Raw genomic sequence first — 26,786 nt, 5'->3', positions numbered from 1 at the left:
TATTAGCAACTAATTTAGTAAATAATTTTTGCAAGCCGTCAAATAGTCTTTCGCTCTTGCCCCGCAAAACTTGTTGAACTTTTCTCAAGTACACTTTCGAAACATGCGAATGTTCGGACGAATGATAACGAGAATATAGAATACGCGACAGAGAATAATTGAAAAGTACGAAAATATACGGAAACATGTTCGAATTACAATTTTCTAAATACAATACGAACAATTAAAATTTAAGTTCATAATAATATATATAATAAATAATAAAAAGTATATAATTAATAATAAATAATAGTAAAATACAATTAAAGTTAACATATAAAATATAAAGTACAAAGATAACAGTAAATATATAAATAGTAAAAATATGGAAATGATTATTTCCTAATTAAATTGAGTTAACAGCACGTTTGCTAATTATTTCTGTAAAAATTTCTGTAATTATCCAAAGAAACAATGTATGTTTCACGAGACAGCTTTATCGACGGTTTGGATGGAAAAACCAAGGCGCGCCGCGATAATACTTATCCTTGTTAAACATTCACGCGATACGTGCCAAGAACGACGCATCGTTTGTTGCAAAAGTGGAATCCAAGCTGCTCGTGACGATCGCCGATTTCATGACTCAAACTGACTATTTTCATGAACGACTCGGCCGAATACGGCACGACTCGTCACTGCATAAAATAGTAAGATACATCGGAAGCTGCGACTGGCAAACAAGCTGTTTTATTATCGCGCTTGGATTTCAACGAGAATATCGTTTCGCTGTGCTGTGTTGCAACTAGCGGCGAGTATTAGACAAAAGCTATTTAATCGACCGTTCTTCGATTTACGACCGCTTACAAGCTTTCCGAGACGACGATATAAAGAAACACTTAGAACGAGGAAAAAACATACTGTGCAGATGTACAGACGAGGATAGCGAAAGAATCGAATGGAAATGAGAAAATTACATTATGGTTTCTGCTCGCTATCTTTCAATCTGCTGTGGCTTTCTGTAATTTTTTCATGTCGATGAATTAGATTACTGGATCGAGCAAATTTGATGGAAAATAGAGAAGATTAACAGGGAATATAATTAGCGCGTAGCTATTCGAGAATTGAATAATTCGTTGTAACGGAAATTATCAGTTTTATTTCTGTCTGACTCATACTATGCCACAGTTGAAAACCGGAAATTTGTCAATGGAGCTTGTCCAATGGTAAGATCTATTTTTAGAATTCCTCGTGATACAAAACTCGTTTGGCTAAAATTAGGGTTTCTCGAAGCCCGTATGGGATCGCGTAAAGGAATTATGGTGTCGTGAAAATTTCTACAACTGACACAGACCGGTGAAATAAAAAAACATCCATCATCTGTCATTAACCAGTCAGTTGTTTTTGACGAGTATACTCGTCGTCGCTTTTCAAAGAGCTCGCAATAGCTAACTGGCTGAAGGACCAAGAATCGACTTATGTATAAAACAGCAATTTTTAAAAAATGTCGTTAAAATGGATTTTTTCTCGGAATTTGAATAAAATTTCCAACGATCTCATAAAATTGGCTTAAAACACGCTTACGATGATCAATATCGCACGTCCGCTGCGAAATGACGTTTTCCATCATTGACGACTGTAAAATCAGAACAACATCGACTAACTCTGAAAAAGGTCGGATGATACCCTGTTATATCGAATATTCAGAAGCAAACAATCAATTACTGTCTAAACAATATGCAAATTTAGATAACTGGAAATAGGTGATAAAATTATAAAACATTGATTGACAAAGATTAATTTGAACCGAAACTTCTCTGATTTATCACCGATTAATGTTTTACTTGTACATATCTATTTTCTATTTTCTGCAGCTCTTTATGCATGTAACCAGGGTTGCGTAAAATTCATTCGGGAAAAATTGGGTCGCGAATGGAGAAACTTTAAGAAGCGCTGGTCTAAGCTGAAACTCTTCAAATTTGTTCCAGATATACCGCTCGCCGCAAGCATTAAGACACCTGCCGATATTCGATACAAATTCGATGGCTTCTACTGCTTTTATTTTCCGGTGACTTCGTTACAAACCTGTTATGTCACACACACACACACACATGCTTTGTAACGAAGGATACTAACTAAATAAAGTAAAATTAATCTCCGAGTAATCGCCGTTAAATAATAAGATTTTCTAGGTTTACAGTGGGCCGTGTAAAATTTGCATAAGGTCACTCTGCGAATTCTACGTTCTGAGAATAAATCAATGTGTCCAAGCTCATTTAGAATCGTTAGGTAGATACTGTTAACAATCAGAAATTGCGGAAGCACCGTTGCTCAGGGTGTCATCGATCACTTGTCGCATGGAACATGGACACACCGTATTACAGCGGGGAAATTTTTTGATTGGTGCCGTGCGTACACTGTCGTACGCAGTGTCGTTTAATTAATTCCGTGTCTGGCCTTAAAATTTCATTGGCCCGGCGGATGGGAGTTGCGTGCCGCCAGCGAATCGTAAATTTCTTTGTCGTTCCATTCGCCCTCGTATATTTTTATGTGAATTTTAATAGAAAGTAATTAGGAGAAAGTCGTAAAGTCCGGCGATCCTTCGAAATCTTTCTGATCCTTTTCTTTTTAAAAGACCTGCGGTACAACGATTTACCTTTCGCTGATTAGTCACCAGGGGAAATAACAGGCGTGCGTGTAAGACTTTATCGTTTTTCGGTTTCCAACAGGTAAATGGAGTATTATATGTTAGACCATGTTGATTCTAATCGACACGATTTTTCGACTTCTCGGTTTCGTTACGCCAGTATGCGATTAATATGCAATTTTCGAGAAAAAGTTACTTGCCTCTGGTAAGCTGATTCATCGCGAGAAGATGATATAAATAATAGGAAATAATAATAAGAATTTTAAAAACGATATTTTGTAATTTTTTTCTACTCGTTAATTGAAGAAACTAATTCATATGGCTATAAAATATTATATATATCATAATAATTATAAAATAATGATTCTGTTCGAATTGTATCTTCCAGATTATTAATTAAACGCTGTTATTAATATGTTAAAAAGTGGTTTCATTATTATTTTTATATAGCATTGATTATTACCTATATAAATGTTTATGGAAATTCATATTTTCACAAATAGCAATAAAATAGAACCTAAGCAGATAACTGGCTTATCCACTAAATGTTATCAACGAATATCGTGCTTTCCACGTTTTATCCATTTTTTCGTATTATGTGCGTTATTCTGTGCATTTTAGTATCTTTAAATATCCCATAAATGCGGAAAGATTCACAGCCTGATCGTTGGCTTCCAAGTTCCCGATTGAATCGTAGAAACTGTGACACGAATTACAATTTTCTTTCTTCGTAGATAAGGAAGATTATGGTTATTAAAAAATTATCGCGACCGAAAGATACGGGACGAGTCGCGTCTCACCAAACGCTTTGACAGGGAAGAAATAGGAAAATTTGTGATCGTTTGGGCGGTGTCGTTCGACTTCAACGATATTCCTTTTCCTTCTGCCGTCGAGTAACCAGGTTACACAGCTTTTAGCGACAGTTTCAAGAGGCGAACGAGATTTTCCGATCCGACGACGAAGTGAAAGGTAATCGAGAAAAAGGTAACGAGTTTCTTGCCAGCCAAGCTGATAAAGCCAGACCGATAAAACACGGTCGATCGACGTTCACGCACAATTTTATTGCCATCGAGGCATCATCGTGTCGGAATTAAGTTTAAGCATCCTCCACGAGATAAGATAAAACAAGTCAACAAGCAGCACGGAAAAGACAGTGGCGAGCTAGAATCTGTCCAAACAGAATTGCAGAAACCAAAATCAACAGACTTGATCGAACAACTGCCGAACGAGGCAATTCGAATTGGTCTTTTGATGCATATACAGCGACAATCAAAAATATTTGCAATCAGATTTTCTTCTAAAACGATGTGTGATTATGTAGAAAATATGATCGTTTAACCAGTTAACTGTTGTAAAAGTTATAAAAGTGTGCACCTAACACGTGTCGCAAAAAGTAAGCGACGACGAGTATACTCGTCATAAAGAAAGGGCAATATTTTGTGTCATGACGAGTATATTCGTCGTAAAGAAAGGGCAATATTTTGTGTCATGGCGAGTATACTCGTTGTAAAAAAAGGGCAATATTTTGTGTCATGACGAGTATACTCGTCGTAAAGGAAGGGCAATATTTTGTGTCATGACGAGTATACTCGTCGTAAAGGAAGGGCAATATTTTGTGTCATGGCGAGTATATTCGTCGTAAAGAAAGGGCAATATTTTGTGTCATGGCGAGTATACTCGTTGTAAAAAAAAGAGCAATATTTTGTGTCATGACGAATATACTCGTTGTAAAAAAAGGGCAATATTTTGTGTCATGGCGAGTATACTCGTTGTAAAAAAAGGGCAATATTTTGTGTCATGACGAGTATACTCGTTGTAAAGGAAGGGCAATATTTTGTGTCATGACGAGTATACTCGTTGTAAAGGAAGGGCAATATTTTGTGTCATGACGAGTATACTCGTCATCGCTTACTTTCTATACTATATATTATTTATCGTATACTCGTACTGACACAAAATATCGCCGTTTCTTCATGACGAGTATACTCGTCAAAAACAGCTAATTGGTTAAAAGGATATCGCTAATATACGCATAGATACGCGTGTCGTTTAATGTATTCAACGAGCAAATGCGTTATCATTTTTTCTTTTTAACAAATGATAAATTACGAGATTCGAGAGACACTGATATATACATTAATTGCTCTTACGATTATTTATTTAATTTCCTAATTGCCAATCGAATCAGCTGAAGAGTTTCTCGAAGCTTGAAAATATAGTTGTTTGAGAGTTTAGTGCTTTAAAATGTACTTTCGAATGATGCTGGTAGCCGATTAAAATAAAACTCGGTGTTATACAATTATTTTGAATTATAGTCAACTATGACTACGTATATGTATATCTCGATGAATCGTAACGATGTAAATTAAATATGCGACAGTGTACGGAAAGCACATAACGTGCAAAAATACGTCAAATATGTAAACTAAAATATTCGACCTATTATTTAAAACGCGCAACAAATCTCTGTTTAAACTTTCTTCCCCAATTACGTTCCTGAAAAGATAAATTAGGACAAACATCTGCAATCATCGTAACGTACGACACGTTTAAACTCGAGACACGGAAGTTACATTTTGCCAAAACAGTTGCCAAAAAAATTAGAAATTTCACAAAGTTACCTAATCTTTTATAGAAACATCTGTCTTACGACAATAATTCTATTCGTCGCTTGGCGTTTGCCTTCGATTCAGACAGTCTTTCGCATTTAATGAATCCTTCAAAGCAAGCTACCCAACATCTGCTTAATTCGCCTGTGTATACAATTTCCTGCTCTATACGGTTACACGTGGCGGACGCGGAATTGTATGAAATTCACCTGCTCCGTTTCGAGTTATCCAGTTCCTAAACAAACTTTTCTTTTTTTTCGCAAGAACATCGTTCGGTCAGAGCAGCTGGTTCCACGGTGCTCTTTAAAAGCAACAGCGAAAATGTCTGCCGGGAATGCGTTCCGCGCTCCAGACTTTGTGCTGCCCGAATCTACGAAGATTAAATTACGCGTCTCCGGTATTTGGAATATTTGCCTCGTTATCTACTGGCTCGCTTGCCGGCAGTTCGTAAGATTTACGAATCTACTCGCGACTTAATGCGACACAAGCTTTGAATCACCTTGTTAATACCGTGTCACTACTGCATTTCGAGCCGAATTTCTCGGAAGATCCGGAGATTCTGATAGCAGCGTCTGCGTTTAATCTTCTAATCGTGAAAAAATATTACACGGAAAGTTTTATACCTTTGGAGGAGTGCGAATGTTGACGGTGAGACTGTTCCCGCGATTAGGAAACAACGCCGTTTCTGCCGCGACTTGATAATTTTTATCAAATTTAATCTTTAGATATCGGTGTTGGCTTGCCGACGATCAATTTGCCCAAGATTTTAACATCTTGGGATTAAAAATGCAATCACGATCAAAACAGCTGACAAACGTGTGTTAGCACATCTCACTACTTTCCTTCTCCCTATTTTTGTACAATCCTTCTGTTTTATTTGAACCAGTTAACAACGGCATTTAGTCTCAGAATCTTCTCATGGGGTTCGAGCGACGACGAGTATACTCGTCAAACGCAGTTGACTGGTTAATCGAATCATAAAAATGGACGAACAAAATAATCTTGAAACTAGTATTTCATTTAACGACTATGATATACTCGCTAACTGTCCAAAAGTTAGTTCAAAGTTTCGCAATGGAACGCCATGTGGCTAAGTGTCGGGTCGTTAGGATCGTCGCTTTTTCATCCAAAAGCTCGATGCAATAAGATTCAAAAATCCGTAGAACGATCATATGTAGTAACAATTATTTCAGATTATTATTTTATTTTCGACGATTTGGCCAGAAAAGACAGCGAGTGTTTGAAATAATAGGCCGATGCAATTGATCTTGCGTAAAATAGGCGAAGTAAACTTCAATGTCTATACAAATCTGTGTGTGTTTCTGTCTATTACGCGAATTTCCATCAACTTGCCACGCGTCTTGAATTCATTACACGTCGTTTCGCTTCATTCGTAATGCTTTTTAAACGCGATTCTTTCTTTCCATTCCCACAACTGTTCGTCTTAATATCAGCCGCATGAGCGGACAACTAAAGATACGATCGAACAGGGTGTTGTTATCCTCGGCGAATGGAGATACACGCGGCACTCGACGATATAATCGTACGAGGAGAATACGTGGTAGACACAGCGGGCGTTATTTCCCTCCGAGTGGTAAAGCTAAATAAATTTATTTTGCCCGTGGTCGTCGTCGATGTTCCCTGAAAACCATTTCCTCGAGAGTTTCTCAACCCTTGACCCCGGCGGCAAACGACGTTGCGCTTTCCGTTTCAACACCGAGATTGTTTCTCGCGTAGCGGATCGAGGATGGTTCATCGAGAATTCTCTTTCAACCCGTAACCGGTTCGATTAACCCTTTAACTGTGCAAAAAATATTTTTTATCCATTTTGTTTTGTATCCTCTTTAGACTCGACCGATTGATTCGCCGATTAGTTTACGGGAGAAATAAGTCTGAAATTATTTATCGAGTAATAAATATTTAATATTTCCTTATCTCTCGGGCGACCGTGTCGGGTTTATCTCGGCGGGATGCGATATTTACCAAAAATCATTGCGTTAGGTCGTCCGAAAAGTTTCTTTCGTTCTATAAGGAAATAATAAACAGATGGACAACACTTTTTGTTTTATATTATTTTATCGAATTATATTTTATTACTACAAAATGGATCTAATACAAATTACTAATACTAAGTACAAGGTACTAGTACAAATTAAAAATAACTACAAAATGGAAATAATATTAAATAAAAAATGTGGCGTATATAACATTAAAAAAACGAAAGAAACTTTTCAATCTAACAAAGAAACAATCTAATATTTATTTCAATTTCACGACCACGTTACGTTGCAACTGTGCGGGATAAATATTGTTTATTTGTATTTCGCTCCTGATATATTCGTATCTATGATTCGTTGAAAAATAATGCAAAAGGATATCGATTTCTATCTCTGTACGTCTTTCAAAAAAACAGAAGAGAAAAACATTATTAAAATTGAAAATAATGGACTACGAAAGCGGACAACGTCCACGTACAAAAGTGCTACAAGAACGAGGAGTGGATCCAGTATCTGGATCCAGAATGATCCATTACAGGACTGCGCGTCGGTAGTGCGAGAGTTAAAAAACGAGTTGCAAGACGTTAATTTTACACGAAGCAAAATTACCTTCACAAACGCGGTTCCCTCTCGACATTCTTCGCTTCTCTTTCACCTTCGCTGTACTACGATACAATACAAAATTCAGTGAAATCTAATGGAGTTGATGTAAGAACATGGAAGAACAATCCAGACCGAGAAGTGCCTATACATTTTTTCCTATACAGTGCATATCCACGCCAAGATTATCGTTTATTAAATAATTTACTATTTAGTATTAAGCGTCAGACTTATTTTAGATTTATCGTAGCATTACGCTGTATTTATGTAATTCTCTATGCTAAGAATTGTCCAATCCATTAAATAATTACTAATTGCTAATTACTCTAAGTTTCTCTCTCTTTCTATGCTGAAGACTGTTTAATCGATGAAATAATTAAATTAAATTACAAGACAAATTGCTCGACATTTTAGCTGATAATTCCAAGGTTCAACCATTGGAAGGACGCATGATTGAAAAAAGAGCAGGAGGATCAAGGGCTGCTTTACGTGACAATGTAACGTCTATCTGGATAACTATTAGTTGCGTCTGCGTTCGGCGTGGATAAAGCCACGTTCCACCGATTAACTCTTATCTCGTCCACCTGGCAGCAATGTTAATAAAGCCAACTTCCGTATGTAATCCACGTAGAAAGCGATACGAACAAGAAGGAAAGAAGAAACGTAAAAAGGAGGCGACGAGGCGCGGATTCCTCGTGCAACTAGCCAGACATCTCATAAGCCTCTTTTTATCTGAATCTTATTAAACCGTTCATCGCCTAATAAATCGCGGCTCGTGTGCGCATGGAAAAAGTTTCGCCGGTTTTCCAGGCATTAAAAAGCAACGCGCAACAATTTAGGTGCGGGTGGAGCAAACGAAGAAACAAATTCTTAGATTAACGTGCATCCCTTCCTTTTCCCATCTCGCGGAAGGAAACGGGAAAGATATAAGTTTCATTACGGAACAGAATCGCTTGCCTTATCGCGTATGGTTTTGTATATCCTTCTCTATTTCCCTTCTTTCTTCTTTTCTTTTTTTTTTTCCTTTGGAAAAAAATAAGACGAGTAAGAAAATTGTCGTATTCAACGCGGAGAATGCAAAAGAAATTTCGACGGAATTTTTCTACCTAGAATGGATATTAATCTCGCTTGTTTTCTCCGTGGTGGTGCGGTATTTTCGCGTCTGCACGCGCGACTCGAGAATTTTTTGAGCCCACGTCCGGAAGCTCTGTAAATTTCTTTCGACGTCGGGCGAAAACTTTTCGAATTGATTTAAACCGCCGTGGTCGTCCACGGAAGTTTAGCAACTTCCCACAACTTCCTTTTTGTCTGCAAAAAAAAAAGTTTAGTAACGCTTGTTCCAGTCGCCTAAGAATTAGATAGTAGACCTCTGGCAATTGAATTTTCAACTTTGTATAAAATAATCAATGGATATGCTTGTTGCGTATTAATCAGTTAACTGCGTTCGACGTGTATATACGTCGATCGAAAACTTTATTTCACCGCGGTTGGTGTGTACACTTGTGTGAAATACAAAATTACCATTTACTACAAGAACTCACAATTTCAGTAAAAACTAACATAATTGACATTTAGTGGTATGTTTCCTGTATACTTCCAGTAAATCTATTACGTATTTTATAAAAAAAAATCGTTCGATTGTTTGATTATTCTCTTTGCTGCGTATGTCGGCTATTCCCTGAATTGTTTTGTTTTATACCAGTTTATGTAACTTTATACCAGCTATACTATCAAAAGCAAATCCACTTCGATCATGTGCAGTCTACTGAAAAAATGGAATCCGTAAGGAGTCACGTTACTGGTGCTCGACCTGCGAAGTGCCACTTTATGTGGTACCTTGTTTCGAGAAATACCGCACTGAAATCAACTGAATTTTTAATAACGAATGGCTAATTTCTCATCGAATAAACTTTACTTTTAGTTTTTTCGTAAAATTTATAATGGCAGCATTTGCAACGCGTTCGACGTATATACTCGTCGTTGCTTCATTTCAGCTGCGCGCTCCGTAAGGAATTTTTGAAATTAAATTCCGCAGTTATACTTGTTATACTAATACACCTGTTGCAATATGGTAAATTACACTTTGATACAGTTAGATATATATATGACTATTGCTAAACTGTGAAGTTTTATGCAATTTCATGTTTTGAGAACTAAAGAAATGGAACCTGCACGGTAACTTGTTTCGCCCGCTCAAAGTTATGCCCAGCGCACCACTTTGCGCGTTTTATACTTTTAATGTAATCTTTGTGTATCAATGCATCCTCTGAATCTTTGCATCTTTAAATTCACCACAGTGGCATAAAGATCCGCAGTCTGATGCTGACGAAGGAACGAGAAAATATTCAATTACGTACTCGTACTGATGTAACAGTACGATACTTATAACTATACTACAAATAAACCACGTTTAACCAGTTGGTTGTCGCGACCTCTTCGAAAACTTTGAAACTTTGTGTAGCTAAAATATGTGGGAAAAATTAAACGACGAGTATACTCGTGAAACAGAGAGTACGTGTTACTGTTATAATACAGAATCAAGTTGCAACGAAACGACTGTTCCGTTTTCGAGTTCTATTACTGACAAGGTTCTCGTTCCTTCACGACGAGTATACTCGTCAAAAACAGGCAACTGGTTAAAGCAACGAAATCAAAATGAACCGACTCGCAATAAACGACTAATACGAAGATTCACAGACGGGAATACATTTTCCAAATGGATTGCCACAGAGACGCGTTGCAAAGAGACGCGTTTCGCAATTAATTCGCGAATGGGAACACGTTTCCTCGATCAGATTTTTATCTCGGCGAAGGAGGAAGCCGAAGGAGGACAAAGCAGAGTGCACAGTGGGATTGTTAGCCGGTGAATTCATCGAAATACCGGGGTCACGCGTTGAGGAAGAAAAAAAGGAAAGCGAAAGAAAAAAAGGGAAGAAAGGGAAAGAAAGGTGGAGAAGAAACGATAGCGAGGAAGTTTCGGTGTGGAAAGAAACTCTGCCCTCAGCTACTCGCAATTTGACGAGAGAATTCCTGTTTCGCGCCAGAACTTCATTTATTCGGGCAAGTTTTCCAATATTGAGATGAACAGCCTTAATACATCTGCAACCGCCGAAATATGCGACCGACGGTGGATAAACTTGGCGACGAAGATGGAAGGAAAACGGAAGGGGAGACTAAGCAGTGGCCGGCTCGTTGTGATAAGAAGAATAACAGAGCAACTTTGCTCGCTGGCGAAACTGTTCCCTCCATCATCCAACCGTTCCCACGGAGCCAGCCCTCTCCCTCTCTCTCTCTCTCCCTCTCTCTCTCTCTCTCTCTCCCTCTCTCTCTCTCTCTCTCCCTCTCTCTCTCTCTCTCTCTCTCTCAACGTTCAAATATTTCTACCTTTGTGAAATATTCCAGAGGAAATTCTTGGAATTTTCAAATTCTTCGTACAGATTGATCGAATTTTTGAACGTTGTGTTTTTCGCATTTTTCACGTTTTTCCGGAGGAAAAAATTTGCCGGTTTTTCCTTGGAAAAATTCCTGCCAGTCAAAAAAATATCTTTGTAAGCAGAAAAATCGCTGTTACATCGCTGGCATTTGTTTTTTGTTTCTTTTTTTAATGATCGTACAAGTATTCGTACGTCGTAATTGCCGAGTTCGATTCCAGAGTTTCTTCAAACTTCCATTTACATTGTGTTACGACGAAATCGTATTTTTTTTTTTTTTTTTTTTCAATAAACGACGTTTCAGTTGAAGGTTTAATTGCTTCATTATACGTAGGTATATTCATTATACCGCAATACGTTAATTATCGTTCCAGTACTACACGAAATTGCTTGTTTCTTCCATTGTACAGCACAATTTCTATGGTACTTTAATTTTGCAATACCCTAAATATAAACAAAAAAAAAAAGAAAGAAACGTGACAAATGCAAATAACACTAAAAATTCGAAATAGCACGGGAAGATTAGAAAACGAAGAGATAGTTCATTTGTGACAGACGTCCTATCCATTAGCTTACGTCGATACTTCATACGTAATAGCATGAATACATTCGCATGCATAATGCATTAAGCGTAGCATTAGGAAATCTATTACATTAGAAAATATAAGTCGTTACGTTACTAAGTAGCGTTGTTTGTTTGCCATCTAAATGATAAACTTTGAATCGAGACGTATCTTGTTGTTAGAACGCGCATCTCTGTGCATTTATGGGAATTACGGGAATTATGGAATATATTATCCGCACAATACTCCAACTTCAACGTCTATTGTAATATTTAACGAGGGAAAGAAAATCCCGCTTAGATTCCGTTCTATTCTTTTCACTCGACTTCGTAAATTTATGAATTTGCATAGATGCTAGCAGTCTGCTCGTTGCCAATGACAGATAACTTTTTATTAAAAGTATCCGGTGGTAAAAGTGTAATGACAGTGGACGAACAACTGATTGAAAAAAAGTTGTCAGCCGACTTTACGAGCGTGTTTGCACGTTTGCACGATTGCATCAGCGACACACGTATTTACGTCTCGATTACGTTTATGTAAGAGGAGCAATATGTCTCACTTTCGACCCTGTAAGACACGTATCCTCTTGATTGTACTTTATCTCGTCTACCCACGCCGTCGATATTGAGACGAACACGCTGAACACGTGCACCCACCGGCGAATATTCAATACCACGTAACGGATTTTCCTTTAATTTACCGAGATACGATTACCGAATTTTTCTTCTTTCCTTCTCATTAATTTACTTTTTCTCATTCAACGAAACAAACGTTTACTGGAGTCTGAAGATTTCTCACTAAACTAAGTATTTATTCTATGATTGAATTTCAGGCACGTTTAACGTTATTCTTCTTCTCGAATGGTTAGACTAATGAAGAAACGATGAACAACGATACAAATATTCGATCAATACGTTTGACGAAAACGATAGTTCGTTGAAAAACAAGGCGCAAAAGGAGTTGGAGAATTTTTACATTTACCTTGATATTCGTACTTCGTTAATTTAAAAATAAAATGTGTCGCGTTATTCTTATCGGTAATTTTCCAACACACGTAACTCATTTTCTTATCGAAACAAAATATTCGATTTTGCGTCGTAGAGGTGTATCGAAATTGTTAAGGTCGAACTTATCGTAAGAAATTTGCAAGTGTACTCGAAACGTTAATTCTCTCTGCTTCTTCACTGGTTCTAATGTTCAGTAACGCGGCCAAAAATTTGTCAGAGAACGCGTTGATATATACAACGCTTGTACTAATTGCAAGTCGAAACGTAAGGTTGGCTCGACACTAGAATTACGATCCCGTAATATATTGTCCAAACAATCTGTCCAATAAAATGACTCTAATTAAAGCGATATAACGAAAACGAATAGCTGTATAAAGTTACGTATAAAATTACATTTTCATCGATCAAAATGATAAGCTGAAAAGTAGAAGAGAGTGTGTTTTAAAAACATAAACATCTTTTCTAACGTCATCTTCTGGTCATCACTGAACTTACTTGAAATTGAGAATTTTCTTCGGTACATTTATTTCTATACTTAATTTCGCTATACAAGTACAACACGATTGATATTCTCATTGATATTCTTGATTTTAACCAATAGCTGCTTTGACGAGTATACTCGTCATCGTGTAAGGTGCATTTAAGGTGCAGATTTTTCAAAGTTTTCAAAGAGGTCGCAACAGCTAACTGGTTGATAATTTATTTCTAACGCGTACTATTAATAATTTTGAAAGCAAAAAGGTGTGTAAAATCCATCGTTTTGTCTTCTAACAATTCCAACTCTTCGCTATTACTTTTTAGTCGTTACAGGTGTTTGGCAAACCTGCAAGAATTTCGTTCAGCGACGAGCGATAAGAAAAAGAAAGGAAAGGACAGGAAATAGGAAAAAAACGATCGTAAGTGTAACAAGAGGTGACTGACAACGAAACGTCGAACGTCGGTAAAATTTTCGCGCGATCTGCAGAACGCGTTAACAGATTCTGGTAGAGGCGAGCGACGAAGGTAGGGACGATAAAAATTTTACTCGGAGCGTGTCGCTTCGATTATCGTCGGTCCAAAGAAATTTCCCGATATTGCGATAATAAAGACGATACGCGTGGCCGCGCTGGGGGTTGCGAGATTAAAGAAAATGCTAGAGGAAAATAGAGAAAAGAAGATACACGCTCACGGTGGCGTCAGCAGCCTGTAACGATGATAAAACTATAGAATCACAATAAAACTTCTTCCTATCTGTTCCTTGTAATTTACCAAAGTCTGATAAATGCTTCGTCTGTAGTTACATTTTCCTTGATCTACTCTTCAAAACACCATCAATTTTGTTTCTCCAGTGAACTGTAATTTCAATCCCATGATAACTACGTTTCTCTCTTTCTAACATTCAAAACATGATTTATCTTGTTTCTACGAGTAGACCGTTTCTTCGACGCTTTAATAATCACAATTTTTCTCCGCGTGAGCTTCAAAGCATCATCGATTTTGTTTATTTAAACGGATCGTTTTTTTCAATCCCTTGGTAATTACATTTTTTTCTCCCAAGAACACTGGAAGCATAATTTATCTTGTTTCTTTAAGTGGATTGTCTCTTCGATCCCTTAATAATCACATTTTTCTCTATCTACGCTTCGAAACACGATCAATATTGTTTCTTTAAGTGAATTGTTTCTTCGACCCCCTGATACTCATATTTTCCCCTTTCTACGCTTCAAAATAAGATCCATCCTGTTTTAATAAGTGGATTGTTTCTTCAACCCATTAAACAGCTGTTTTTGACGAGTATACTCGTCACGAGGTAATGACAATATTTTGTGTTATAAAGAGCCCTGATAGTAATAGAATACAAAACTAAAACAATCGTTTCATTACAACTTAATTCTATACTGTAAGAGCCACGTGTATTCTCTGCTTGACGAGTATACTCGTCATCGCTTACTTTTCAAACACGTCGCAACAGCAGCTGGTTAATAATCGCAATTTTCTTTTTCTAACATGCAAAGCTTCAAAATAATTAACCTTGTTTCTGTAAATGGATCATTCCTTCAGCCCTTTAACAATCACATTTTTCTCTCACTAACATTCCAAGCGTAATTAATTTCGTCTTCTTGAGCGAAATTGTTTCTTAAGCTCTTAATAATTACATGTCTCTCCGACGTTCGAAACATAATTAGCTTCGTGTGTTTGAGTAAAACTATTGTACAATCATTAGCATATATAATTCACACAAATATCTGCGAACCTAGAAGAAGCTTCGATGATTTGTGAAGCTTCGTAGCAGGAGGATTAACGAATGACTGTCCTATCCCAAAATACCGCGTATGTATCGTTGCTTACTTCAACCATTAGAACAAACAGATCGCTGATAAAAATACCTTACGATCTTGTACGCGTGTCTACATAGCACGAACGTACTCGTTTCGATGTTCAAGTTGATCGTGCAACATACGAAACCAGCCTCGGATCGTCAAGTGTTTCATCGAATGTTTAAATCGATTAACCAGTCAGCTGTTGCGACCTCTTAGAAAGGTGTGTGTCTGAAACGTGTCGTCAAAAGTAAGCGATGACGAGTATACTCGTCGTAACACAAAATATTGTTATTTCTTCGTGACGAGTATATTCGTCAAAAACAGCTAACCTGTTAAAAAGAAACAAAGGTAAAGTAAATAAGTTTCGAATGGAAAAGAGGATACACGTGCGACAACATATGAAATACAATCTGCAAAATACATGTTTAAGCTTAACGGAAATACGGATGATCGATAGAATTGTTTCACGAAAAACGAAAAAAAAGGGAAAAAGAAGAAAAAAGATGAAGAGCAACGTCAATTTCGCAAAGTGTGAAACATTCAAGGTGAGAGTTCGACAGGTGGGCTGGATAAGTGGTCGCTGCAAATCCAATTTATCGAACATCGAAGACACGTGTACGAAACGGTACGAAACGTGTGAAAAGAAGAACGTTGGACAAAATAAAGAGAGGAAGGATGATAAAAAGAAAGGTGGGAGGGAAATTGAGCGAAGTAGAACGAAAGACCTTGATTTGCTGGCTGTACTTGAAACTTGTTAATGGCTGGTAATTAACGTGGCGAATAATCGTCGACTGTTCGTGATGCGCCATTCGAACGACAAAGGGGTCTAATGAAACCAAGTTAAACTCTCTCTCGAGCGTCGATTATCTTTGATCGTTCTAACTTGACATCGAGCTTGAAGCAGCCATTAGAAAAATTGCCTCTATCTTCAATACGTTCGTTAAATATCATAAGTAGACTAGGCATTTTTATGTATTTACGCGAAATTTAAATTGATTTAATCTTCTGAAATTGAGATGGTAGACGATGAGATTGTAAGAAAAGGAAGGAAAAAATAAAGAATGGTGATTTTTTTTTTTTTTTATAGTAATAGATAATATAAATTCTATGCGAGATACGATGAAAAGAGTTAAAAATTCGCGAGTAATTTATTTTAGCTTCTAACATTAGGACGACGAAGTTCATTTTCTTTCCTCTTTTTTACAATTACTCAAAATTACGTACATATGAGTTTTTAGAAAAATTACTGTACTTATTTATACAGTACCTATTTCACGTTATCGTTATACTACTTTAATTATAGCCATCTAAAAGTATATTTAAATATACATTAAGGATTGATTATTCTAGTATTATAATACTAAGGTTATATGCGATAAGAAGATGGTAAAAGATTGACTACAAGAGCGAGTTAATGATTTAAAAAGATCAAAACGTAATATACGAACAAACAGATTTAATTAGTCCAATAAGTTTTCTATAGTCCACTCTCTCCCCGAATCAAACCTGAAGATACTAAACGTCGAAAATCCATAGAGTTCGTGTGATAAAATTAATAGAAATACGCTTGTTTCTATCGAACATCTTCGCTTATTGGCACTGGAAATCGTTTGCCATTTTAACTCGTCAATGGCGATCGAAATCAACTTGTCAAACAATCAGACAAACGTGTTAAGTCGTATTAATCGTGACAAATCCATGGCAATTTGTTACAGAAACAACAAAGCCTCGAATCAAAATGTTAATCGAACTAGAATCCGATTCGATGCTCCTCGCAGGTATCTCGATCATCGCGAAGCATCGAATCGTGGCAAAAAAGGAGATTCGACGAATTAGAAGCAAAATCACTCGGACAGAAAGAAAAAAAAAAAGGAAAGAATGAAAACCATCAAGCGCGACAAATTGCAAAAACCAATCGATCGGTCAAATTCACGGTTGCCCGCTGCGTTGCTTTCACTTTTATCGCGCGAAACATCGTTCTTCTCTCTTCGTAAAACTTCGTAAAATACCAACGACGACGACAACAACAACAAGTAAAAAGAAAAACCAGAGAGAATGTTCATTCACGTACCTGTTTGCAGAGCGGCAGTCACGTGGCCAGTCACGTAGATTATTCGATCACGGAAGACGTCGATCGTTCGAAGATCGGGACTTCTACCAGACGAGCTCGTTTTCAAGCGTTTCCTTTTATTCCGATTTTCACAAACGTTCACCGCATTTCCTTCCTGAAAAAGAAGACGAGAATGATCTTGAATATATGGAAAATCATTTTATGTGTGAGAATACTGTTTTTCGCCAAGTTTTTACGATAACTGAATTGTTAAAAAATGTTAGAATGCTTAACCAGTTGGTTGTTGCGACATTTTTGACGAGTGCGTACCTAAAATGTTTCGTAAAAGGTAAACGACGACGAGTATACTCGTCAAACACAGAGTATGCGTGGCTGTTAAAACATAGAACTAAATTGTAACGAAATGACTATTTTATCTTTTTTAACGCATGACGAGTATACTCGTCGAAAACAGCTAACTGGTTAATATATTGTATGCCATAGGATAGTAGAGATAATTAAATATATAATGTTAGTTTACATAACATGTGTTGACAACCATTTACACAACATGTCAACACATGTTACGTAAGACATTAATTGCATAGTAACAGTATTAGTATTTTCATTACTATACACGACGTTAGTTTATATGACGTTAATATGCGCAATAATTAAACAAACAATACGTACGATATACAGGGTGGTTGGTAATTGGTGGTACAAGCGGAAAGGGGGTGATTCTACGCGAAAAAGGAAGTCGAAAATATAGAATAGAAATTTTTTTTTATTTTTTTTTTTAATTTTTCCATCGAGACAACGATCTACAGTGAGATCTGTTATAACGAGACGTGATAAAGTGCGCGCGTACCGAGCGAAAATTCAAAGTCGACTTTCTCGAAAGCAAAGCCTCAAACGAAAAATTTTTATTCTATATTTTCGACTTCTTTTTTCGCGTAGAATCATCCCCTTTCCGCTTGTACCACCAGTTACCAACCACCCTGTATATGATAATATAACAATAACTATAAATATAATGATATACCAGTTATACAACGTTATAGAATAATTAATATGTCATAGAATAATAGAGTAAAATAAATAAACGGTAGATTTCCTCGGTGGCATTTACATTATTTTATATAACTTCGTTAGCAGAACAGAATTTATATAGCCGTTTTATAAAAAGAAGTTTCATAAAATTTTAATTGACCAGCAAGTGTTAGCAAGTGGTATTTTCAAACGCAGGTTCTCCAAGTCAGATCGAAAGCCGTTCGAAGGTTCGAAGCATGGCGAGGAAAACGTTTTTCCGATAACTCGTGCAAGATAATGGTTCAATGGCTAGCATTTAAACAACGCTCGACTAAATAACCCGAGCTAATGCGACCTTTAGAACTTTTCACTTTTCCAGCAGATAGAATAGTCGCGTGCTAGAGCAGAGATGCGACTTTCACGAACTCTTACAATGGTGCGCGCCACCATCTGACGTTAATCGCGTCATTATGCAACTGACTATACGTGGCTACGAGCGAATGACGAAGCTGTTTCACGTTGCATTTCACTATATGGAAACCGGACACCCATCCAATCGCGCGATCTTTAGAAAAATTGATATTAAGTTTCTATATTAAGCTCTTACACCGGTGGAATGTGGCATTGGATTGCTGGGAATGTAATCAAGATTTTTGAAAGAGATAAATCATCTCGAATTACTCGCGTGATTATTTATGACAAATTCGAATTCCATACATCCTTCTTTAAACTTTAAATCAGATATCAACGCATACGATCGTTAGATATAAATATGATTGTAGAAATGAACAAAGTATAAGCACACTTAATGAATTTCATGAGAATACAAATATTATCGAATACAAATGATTATTCAATAAACATTGTCATCTCGTTATAAAAATTACGCTCGTCTGTTCCTTGCTAAATGTCTCGATTGCAGATTTAAATAAATAATTCAGCAGAATGCCAATGAGAATATTGAATTTTATAGGACTTTGTAATTGAAAAGAATTTATGAATTGTAAATTATTAGATTTCAGGGAAACCACTTTCTCTCTTTTAATAAGTTTCATTTATACTACTATATAAATCACTTTTGCAATTAAACAACAACTTAGAAATTCTGTCAGCGATTTCTTCTGATCAACAAAATCCACGAAACGATATTACTCTCGTACCAAGCCAATACTTGGATCCAACTACCCCAAACTTCACTCAACCATCGAATTTAAAAAAATACTATTTTTTAAAAAAGTAAAGTTGGAAAATTTTCCAATTCGACTAGCCCCCACAACTTCACGTCCGATATTCCACTTAAAAGAAATATCATCGTTTCAAGCGAGTGTCTTACGATAAAATTTTCAGATTAGCTCAAACTTCGCATCCAACGTTCCAATTAAAAGAAATACCATCGTCTAAATAAAATATCGTGTAATAAAAAAAAAAAAATATCGAGGAACGCAAGGGTGGGAAGTTGCGAAAGTGTAGGGTGTAAAGAAGCATTCGGAGCACGGAGTTAAAAAAGTAGCGTAAATCAGCTCGTTTACAACGCGACCGGTCAAAAAGTTCTCGCCAGAGAGAGATTCGACGATTTACGAGGTTCGATTTACCGACGAGATACTTTTCCGAAACTCGAGACCTGTTCGTCGTGTTCCTCGTGGTCCAGGAGAAGGTTTCCCAGGACCTTCGTTAACGTGCGCATCGTAACGCATCGTTTTCGAAGATTCTAGTAGAACGCAAGCACGTTAGTTGTCTCCATTTTTGAAACGTCCGAGCGCATCTCGCCAACGTCTTGTCTTATCATCACGCAAATGCTGTGAAAATTACCGTCATTACGCAACCAAGCGCTCCGTTACTTTACGACAATGTTAGCACGAGAACTATCGAATCAACGAATAAGACTACTCTATAATTTCTTGCGGGAATTATGCAGCAAGGTATTTTCCTTGCCAAAAGGTTGCATTTGTCAAATACATTCGAATTACATAAGAGCGTGCGACCGCCACGTGAAAATATATTTAAACGTTAGGCTGTAACATATGAAACGTATGAAAGTCTTAAGGATTCATAAATTTGCCGAATCTCGGTTTTAAAATGCTTGTGAAATATATTTCAAACATTGTAAGGTATTGTCTATGATATACGAAGATCAAAGGAGAAATACGTGACGAGTATATTTCTGATTTTAATGGTAATTTATGATTACAGAGGAGAATTTTAATGACATAACCGGGAGCGAAGAGAAACTGTTAGGTTGAAAGGGTGTGATCGTTAAGACGATATTTATACAATTTCATAGGAATATGGAACAATGCACGTTTAACTGGAAAATTAAATTACAAAGATGATATTGGTGCAACGTGACAAATTTTCATGCCGCTTCCCGGTGAAAATAGGAAGTTTCGCTGATCATAGTCTCCATATTTGTCTAAGTGTTACTTTTCCGTTCGTACACATAAAGATATTTAGGAATTTGATACGGCAAGAACGTGCAACGTTATTTTACGTATGTTACGCGAAACATTTTGAAATTTCATTAGCACTGTAATGAGACACGGACTATCGTGATTATATTGGTAAAGTTTGGAACAGAACGCACGCAACAATTATTAGCTTGTTTCGAAAGTTCATAGCATTTTCAGCAACATGATTATTATTTTATTACAAACTTCTTCTGAAACAACCAAGTACCTCCGGCTGAATGTTAACGAGGAAAACTCTAAATTAGTTCTAGATTAAACAAGGCGCCGTTAAAAGCCTCGTATATCAACGAAGATCACACAAGAAAAAAAAAGAAAAATGTTAGAACTTTACCTGTCTCGTTTATCATATACAGCATACGTACATATATCTATCACATCATACGCCAGTCTTCACAAGACCTTCTTAAATGGCAAAAAACAAATTACAACCCTGCAAAGTCCACTTGAAATTATTCATCGCTGAGAAAGACAGAAAGCAACGGAAACAGAATAGCAACATCGACTGTTTAATAAAATGGCTATCTATTGTCTGTAAATTTTTCTCACGTTTCACAGCAAACTCTTCGACAAGCTAATATTTTCCCCAATCATAGTATATAGATACATCTACGTTTTACACAAAGACATTGTACATGATACTTGAGCTTTTCTTTAAATTTCATTACGAATTTTCCACATTAGTATCTAACGAAAATTCACTATACATACAGTCTATTGCTTTCTGAAACAACTCTGTAGCTCCGATTACTTTGTTACAACTACAATGTGCATCTGTTACTCGGTAAATCTATATAAAAATACATAATCCTAGGATCTTTCTTAATTGTTCAAATTAGTATCTAACGAACATATAATGAAAGAAGAATATGTAGTATTTTTCTTTCTCAAACCCGCGAGTCCAATTACTGTGTTAGAACTAGATGCACGCTATAATTGCCGGCAGCTCTTGCACCGAGAATCCGCGAGCAGCTTCTGGCCGATCTAATGTCCCTTTCATGGAAATACCTGTCTATTGCGCTGTTCCAGACATCTGATTGCAACGAACGGAAATATTCGTAAATGATGTACAAGATAAACGAGATAAAAGGCGCCCGGTATCAAGGTTGTTTCAAATTACGTTTGAAATTTGTTTCCTTACAAATCGCCGCTTCTTGAACGCTCGTTACGAACATCGTTAGTGGACATTTCGCAGATTTATGTAATCCATCGTGTTATCGGACTAATAAGAGCCCGTGAAACTGTTACGTCACGAATAACTTCCAAAGCTAGCGCGCAGAAAATGATCGTGAATTAACACGAAACGATAAACAGGTAGAAGCAAACATCGATCTCGATCGAGACTAGAGGAAAAGTCATGGAACTACTGGCACAAACGGACACGCGACCCCCTATTATTTTCACTGAGACTATCGCTCAGATAAGCGTTATCACGAATATTACTTCCCGAACGATCGTAACAATGAAGCAACGCAAAAAATGAAAACACTCCAGGTTGGTATTTATATTGTTCCACTTAACGATCATCGTTCGTCGTAACAGAGCGCAATAACGCCAAGTGTTTACTTTTTTCTTGTTTCTTTTATTTAAACGTTCTACGTTGACGTAAACTGCATAGACACTGAGAATGTTTATATGTTTGTGGACATTTTAATACACGAATACGTATAAATTTTCAAAGATATGTAAAATATTCGTGGAGCTATGCATACGTCGACTGTTATACTTTGAATATTTTACGTATCTTTACAAATTACAGTAGCGACCGAAGGCTTCGAATCTTTCAGAAAATAAAATTGTATTTCGCGACAGCAACGAATGAAAATATAATCTACGATATATAACCTGGAGTACATGACAGACGTGGTGGTGAAAGACGCGTAATGTATACGGATATCAACTTTGAACTTTATATTCATTATGTGCGCTTCTGTATTACTTTATCAATCTTCATTACCATTAATTACTACTAAACGACGGGTATTAAATAATAACAAAATACCAATCTCTCCTCGGACTCCTTCTTAACTCGCGCTCGTAAAACCTCCAATTAGCAATAAATGCGCGCAATTTAATCGCGCCAATGCAACAACACGAGAAACAAGACTGACGCTTGATCATATTAGCAAGACAGATAGGGAAATCGAAAGAAATGAATATACCGAAAAAGGAAGCGAGTACGAACCGTGATTCGATGTAAATTCGGCTCGATTCGTAAACTTGGACGAAAGATTGGATCCGGTTTTTCCAGGGATCACTGGAGCACGCGACTCGGTGGACGCGTCGATGCACCTGTTCACGATGTTTCGGCGCGGTAACGAATCGATGCCCGGAACTTTGATTCGCGCGAACTATAATCGGGTGAAAGTAACGCGGCGCGAGCAAGCACGTGGCAACAGTGTTTTCGGGAGACCCGTAGCAAGATAATGTTCACGCGACGAGAGCTCGCTGCTCACTGACGCCGCGACGCCGAGCAGGGCGCCCTTACTCCCCCCTCCCCCCAACCCGCAGCTCCAATCCCCCACCCCAGCAGCCAGCTCGCGTAGAATAACTCATCGCCAACGATGGCTTCGAATTGTTCGAATAAATCGGAATCTATTGGGAATATTTTTCACCCTTCTTCCTTTTTCTGTTTTACTTCTCGGTTTTATTAGTTGCAGGAGTGGGAGCAAGTCGCAGTGTATTTTTCGTTGTTAAACGCCGCGATTTATGGTAGAAAGGAATGGATGAAAGGCAGGCCTGGCTATTGATAATTTAGATTTAGAATTGGATTTATCGGAAATGGTCGATACTTTATAGTGAAAGTTATCAAATTATTACGTGGATTGTTAGACTGCGGATTTTTATTCGTCCACAAGGGGGGGAGGGAAAATTCGAAGGTTAAATGAGGTATTCAAATTATCATACCTATTATAATCCTCTATCCAGGTTTCAGCTTTTTAGTTCTATTCCATTTCTTTCATTCTACTTAGGAGGTTGTGAATTTGCATAAATATTCGTAGTCTGGTTACTATTGGACATTGGAGAAATGTTTAACAGTTTCTATTTCTATCTTGAATGACAATTTGTTGATCAGGGTCTGAAATTTTATATATAAATAGAACATTCCGTACGATTTCCATTTCAGAAAATTTCTAATCCTCATCAACAAATTATCATTTAAGATAGAAATATATATATACACAAGTTATATCGCTATCCCCTTTGATATGCATATTTTTCATGTTACATATAAATACAAAAGCTCGTGGTTAATGAACGAGCGATGCAAAAATTAACAAAAGTGTACGTCACAAACGGTATAAATTCATTAAATTGCGAAAGAATATTTAATTCTCCAATTTCAAGGATGGTTCGCCTAAAATCCATGTTTTCGATCAAAGAAAATAATTACAACCCTCGCTGCACGTGCACGAGCGTGAAATGAATTTTTTTACATGTACGAGTAATTCAGTGAGACAGTATCGTTAATATATTTCTTTCTAATACCACTAGTACACATATATAATATACACTGATATTGCTGCTAATATATAAGGAAGATAAATACAGAAAAGAATATTACAAGATCCGTATTGATCATTTGATCGAAAGGATTGATTCTCCTAACATAACGCTCGTCAATACGCATCTTCCTACACAGATGACGATTTCCTCGAAATGAATTTGTATTTCTCCTGGAAAACCCTTAGACGTTTGGCTGTGCGATGTAGCGAACACCTTGACAAGCGTCTCGGAATATTTTCAGAATAATTCCTTGAAAGCCTACAACGAAACCATACAAACACTGCTCGCCATGAACAATTAAAACTCTGCGAGAAGAATCTGAAAGAGCGAAGAAAATCCTTGATTTCCTTGAAATCCTTGCAAGCTTCGCTGGCATATTCGTGCAAACAATATCAGCTGCATCCCCCAACTCGACAATTCTGCTCAACTCCCGAGTGAACCGAGACAATCTCCGTCGGTATATCCAGTCGCGAGTCGTTAATCAATTTAAGCTCGCAATCTCGATCGACGAGGAGGCACGGAGCTGATGATTCGGCCGCGTAATTAATACCGGAGCGGTTGTTCTAGTCGACCAGCACCACCGACGATGAAATGGAAGGAATAACTCGAGCCCGGATGACGATTCTAGGCGATCGAAACGCGACTCGAACGGCGAGAGCTGGTAGTAAATGCAAACGGCTTGACCCGAACGACGAAGATCGAATCGAGACAAGACACGTAGCCTGCTCGTCGTGTCTGCCTCTCTCTCGGACAAACCTTCTTAAACGGAATGTCTACTCGAGCAGGAGCCGGTGCAAGAGTGCAAGAGCCGTACAAAGGAACGTGCAAGATCGAGCTCCCTGCACGGTTGCAAATTCAATTACCAGCTGGCCATTAAGTGCCATGCGATCGAGACGTCTTGCGCTCCTCGCGTTTCTTCTCTTCTTTCTCGATTCTTCGTGTTTTATTCCTTTGTTCTTCTGCTCGACGATTCATGATCGTTACGTGCGAGTTACACCGGGTTCGTGATTTTTTCGACGGTTGAAATCGGACAAAGAACAGCCTTTCGAGGGGAAAGAACGCTTTTCGAAAGGGGTTTCCTACCAAAGTGATCCGACTGTGTTTCGTACTGTTGATATTCGGTCGAGTAATCAGTTCCTTGTCATTTTATCGCGGTACACGTTTCCAAGAATATCGTAAAAATTACTCGTACGAATTAAAAAAAAAAATACTCGTACAAAAGCTACGACACATGTATTTATATAGGGAAATAGGGGGATGAAGAACTATTATACTTGATTGTGGTGTAAATTTAAACGAAGCTAATAACTGGACCGTGGATTTCTATGCATTTTTGAAACGATAATTAATAATTATGATAATTGGAAGAAAGATTGAAACGTACGAAAATCTATAAAATATTTAATGTAGATCGCTTATTACGATATATAGGTGATGAAACAAGTTTCCACTTAGATTCCATTTCTTTAATTACGTTCGTGAAAGTGTGAAATACAAACATCCGCAAACTACTAATAACGCATAATGCGCGCTTCTAAGAAACCGCGAATGAATTTATTATTCGATCTGACGCATGATTATTTTTTATTACAGACGTCAACATTTTCCGATGAATGACTGAATTATGTTCCTCGAGAGAAGAATTTCATTACATCGGCTGTACCAACTCCATAAATTATGAGTCAGCATTTAGGCACCGTTTCAAGCGGTATAATAGAGACAGAAGGAAGAAAGGAGTAGAAGATGCACGAACGACAGATTCTTATGCTGATCTGCCAGGCAAACAGCCCTAAGCGGCCAAATTTTTGACCGGTTCGACGAAATTTTAATGTTTGCTCAAACTAGTCTGCATACCAAGCAGCGATCAAGATTCCCTACAGACGTTCGAACGCGCACTGCGCATAAACTTTGCGAATTTTACCGCGATCTAATCTTACCAACATTATTCCGCTCCAATAAAAGTATTTCACGTTGCTTGGGATTCCAATTAACGGTAATCTCTTTGGGATATTCCACTTTGAAACATTTGTAAGTTACACCGGCTCCCGAAAGTATCTCGACAATTATTGCGTGTGCCATAGAAAACATTTTGGAATTTCATTAGCGCTGTAACGAGACACGACTGTGATAATTACATCGGTCAGCTTCGAAACTAATATGGAAATGCTATACAGAAGTTACGAAATATTTATCGCAGACATATATTTAATAAAAAAATTAGTATACCACGTAGGAGAAATTAGTATGTATAATAAGCAGCATCGACAGCCAATTTAGCTATATAGCAGGTGTTAAAAATGGTCCCACTGAATACCGAAGCTTATCAACCCTTTGAATCCGAGGAATTTCGACGAAAGCAAAAATTTCCAAACAAATATTTATTAATTTGATATGATTCAGAACCCGCCAATCAACGCGCAGCCGCAGTGTCGGGACCAAGGTCGAGTTCCTCCCTACATTTCATACCTAAATGATTAAAATAAATAATTACCCAAGAGAACCGCGAATAAACAGTCGCTGGGTTCGATAAAAATATATCGGACGTATACCAGGTATGTAAATATGAAACCGGAATTTTTGTATAGAAAATACACGTTTATTGTAT

At 37.3% G+C, this 26,786-nt stretch overlaps 1 protein-coding gene across 3 annotated transcripts in view; it reads right to left on the bottom strand.

Annotated features, from left to right (window-relative positions):
• LOC138186713 (coiled-coil domain-containing protein 137) overlaps positions 1-26,786 on the bottom strand; it is a 98,709-nt gene that overhangs the window by 55,951 nt on the left and 15,972 nt on the right. For all 3 annotated transcript variants that reach the window (XR_011174969.1, XR_011174971.1, XR_011174970.1), the window contains exon 5: positions 17,202-17,355. The gene's annotated coding sequence lies outside the window, so the exon portion shown is untranslated. The remainder of the gene's footprint in view (positions 1-17,201; positions 17,356-26,786) is intronic.

The sequence above is a fragment of the Bombus flavifrons genome, chromosome 14 (genome assembly GCF_040668555.2).
Source record: "Bombus flavifrons isolate JBK064 chromosome 14, iyBomFlav1_principal, whole genome shotgun sequence".
Lineage (NCBI taxonomy): Eukaryota > Metazoa > Arthropoda > Insecta > Hymenoptera > Apidae > Bombus > Bombus flavifrons.
Note: the sequence above shows the minus strand (reverse complement) of the source record. Positions and strands in the feature narration are given on the sequence as shown.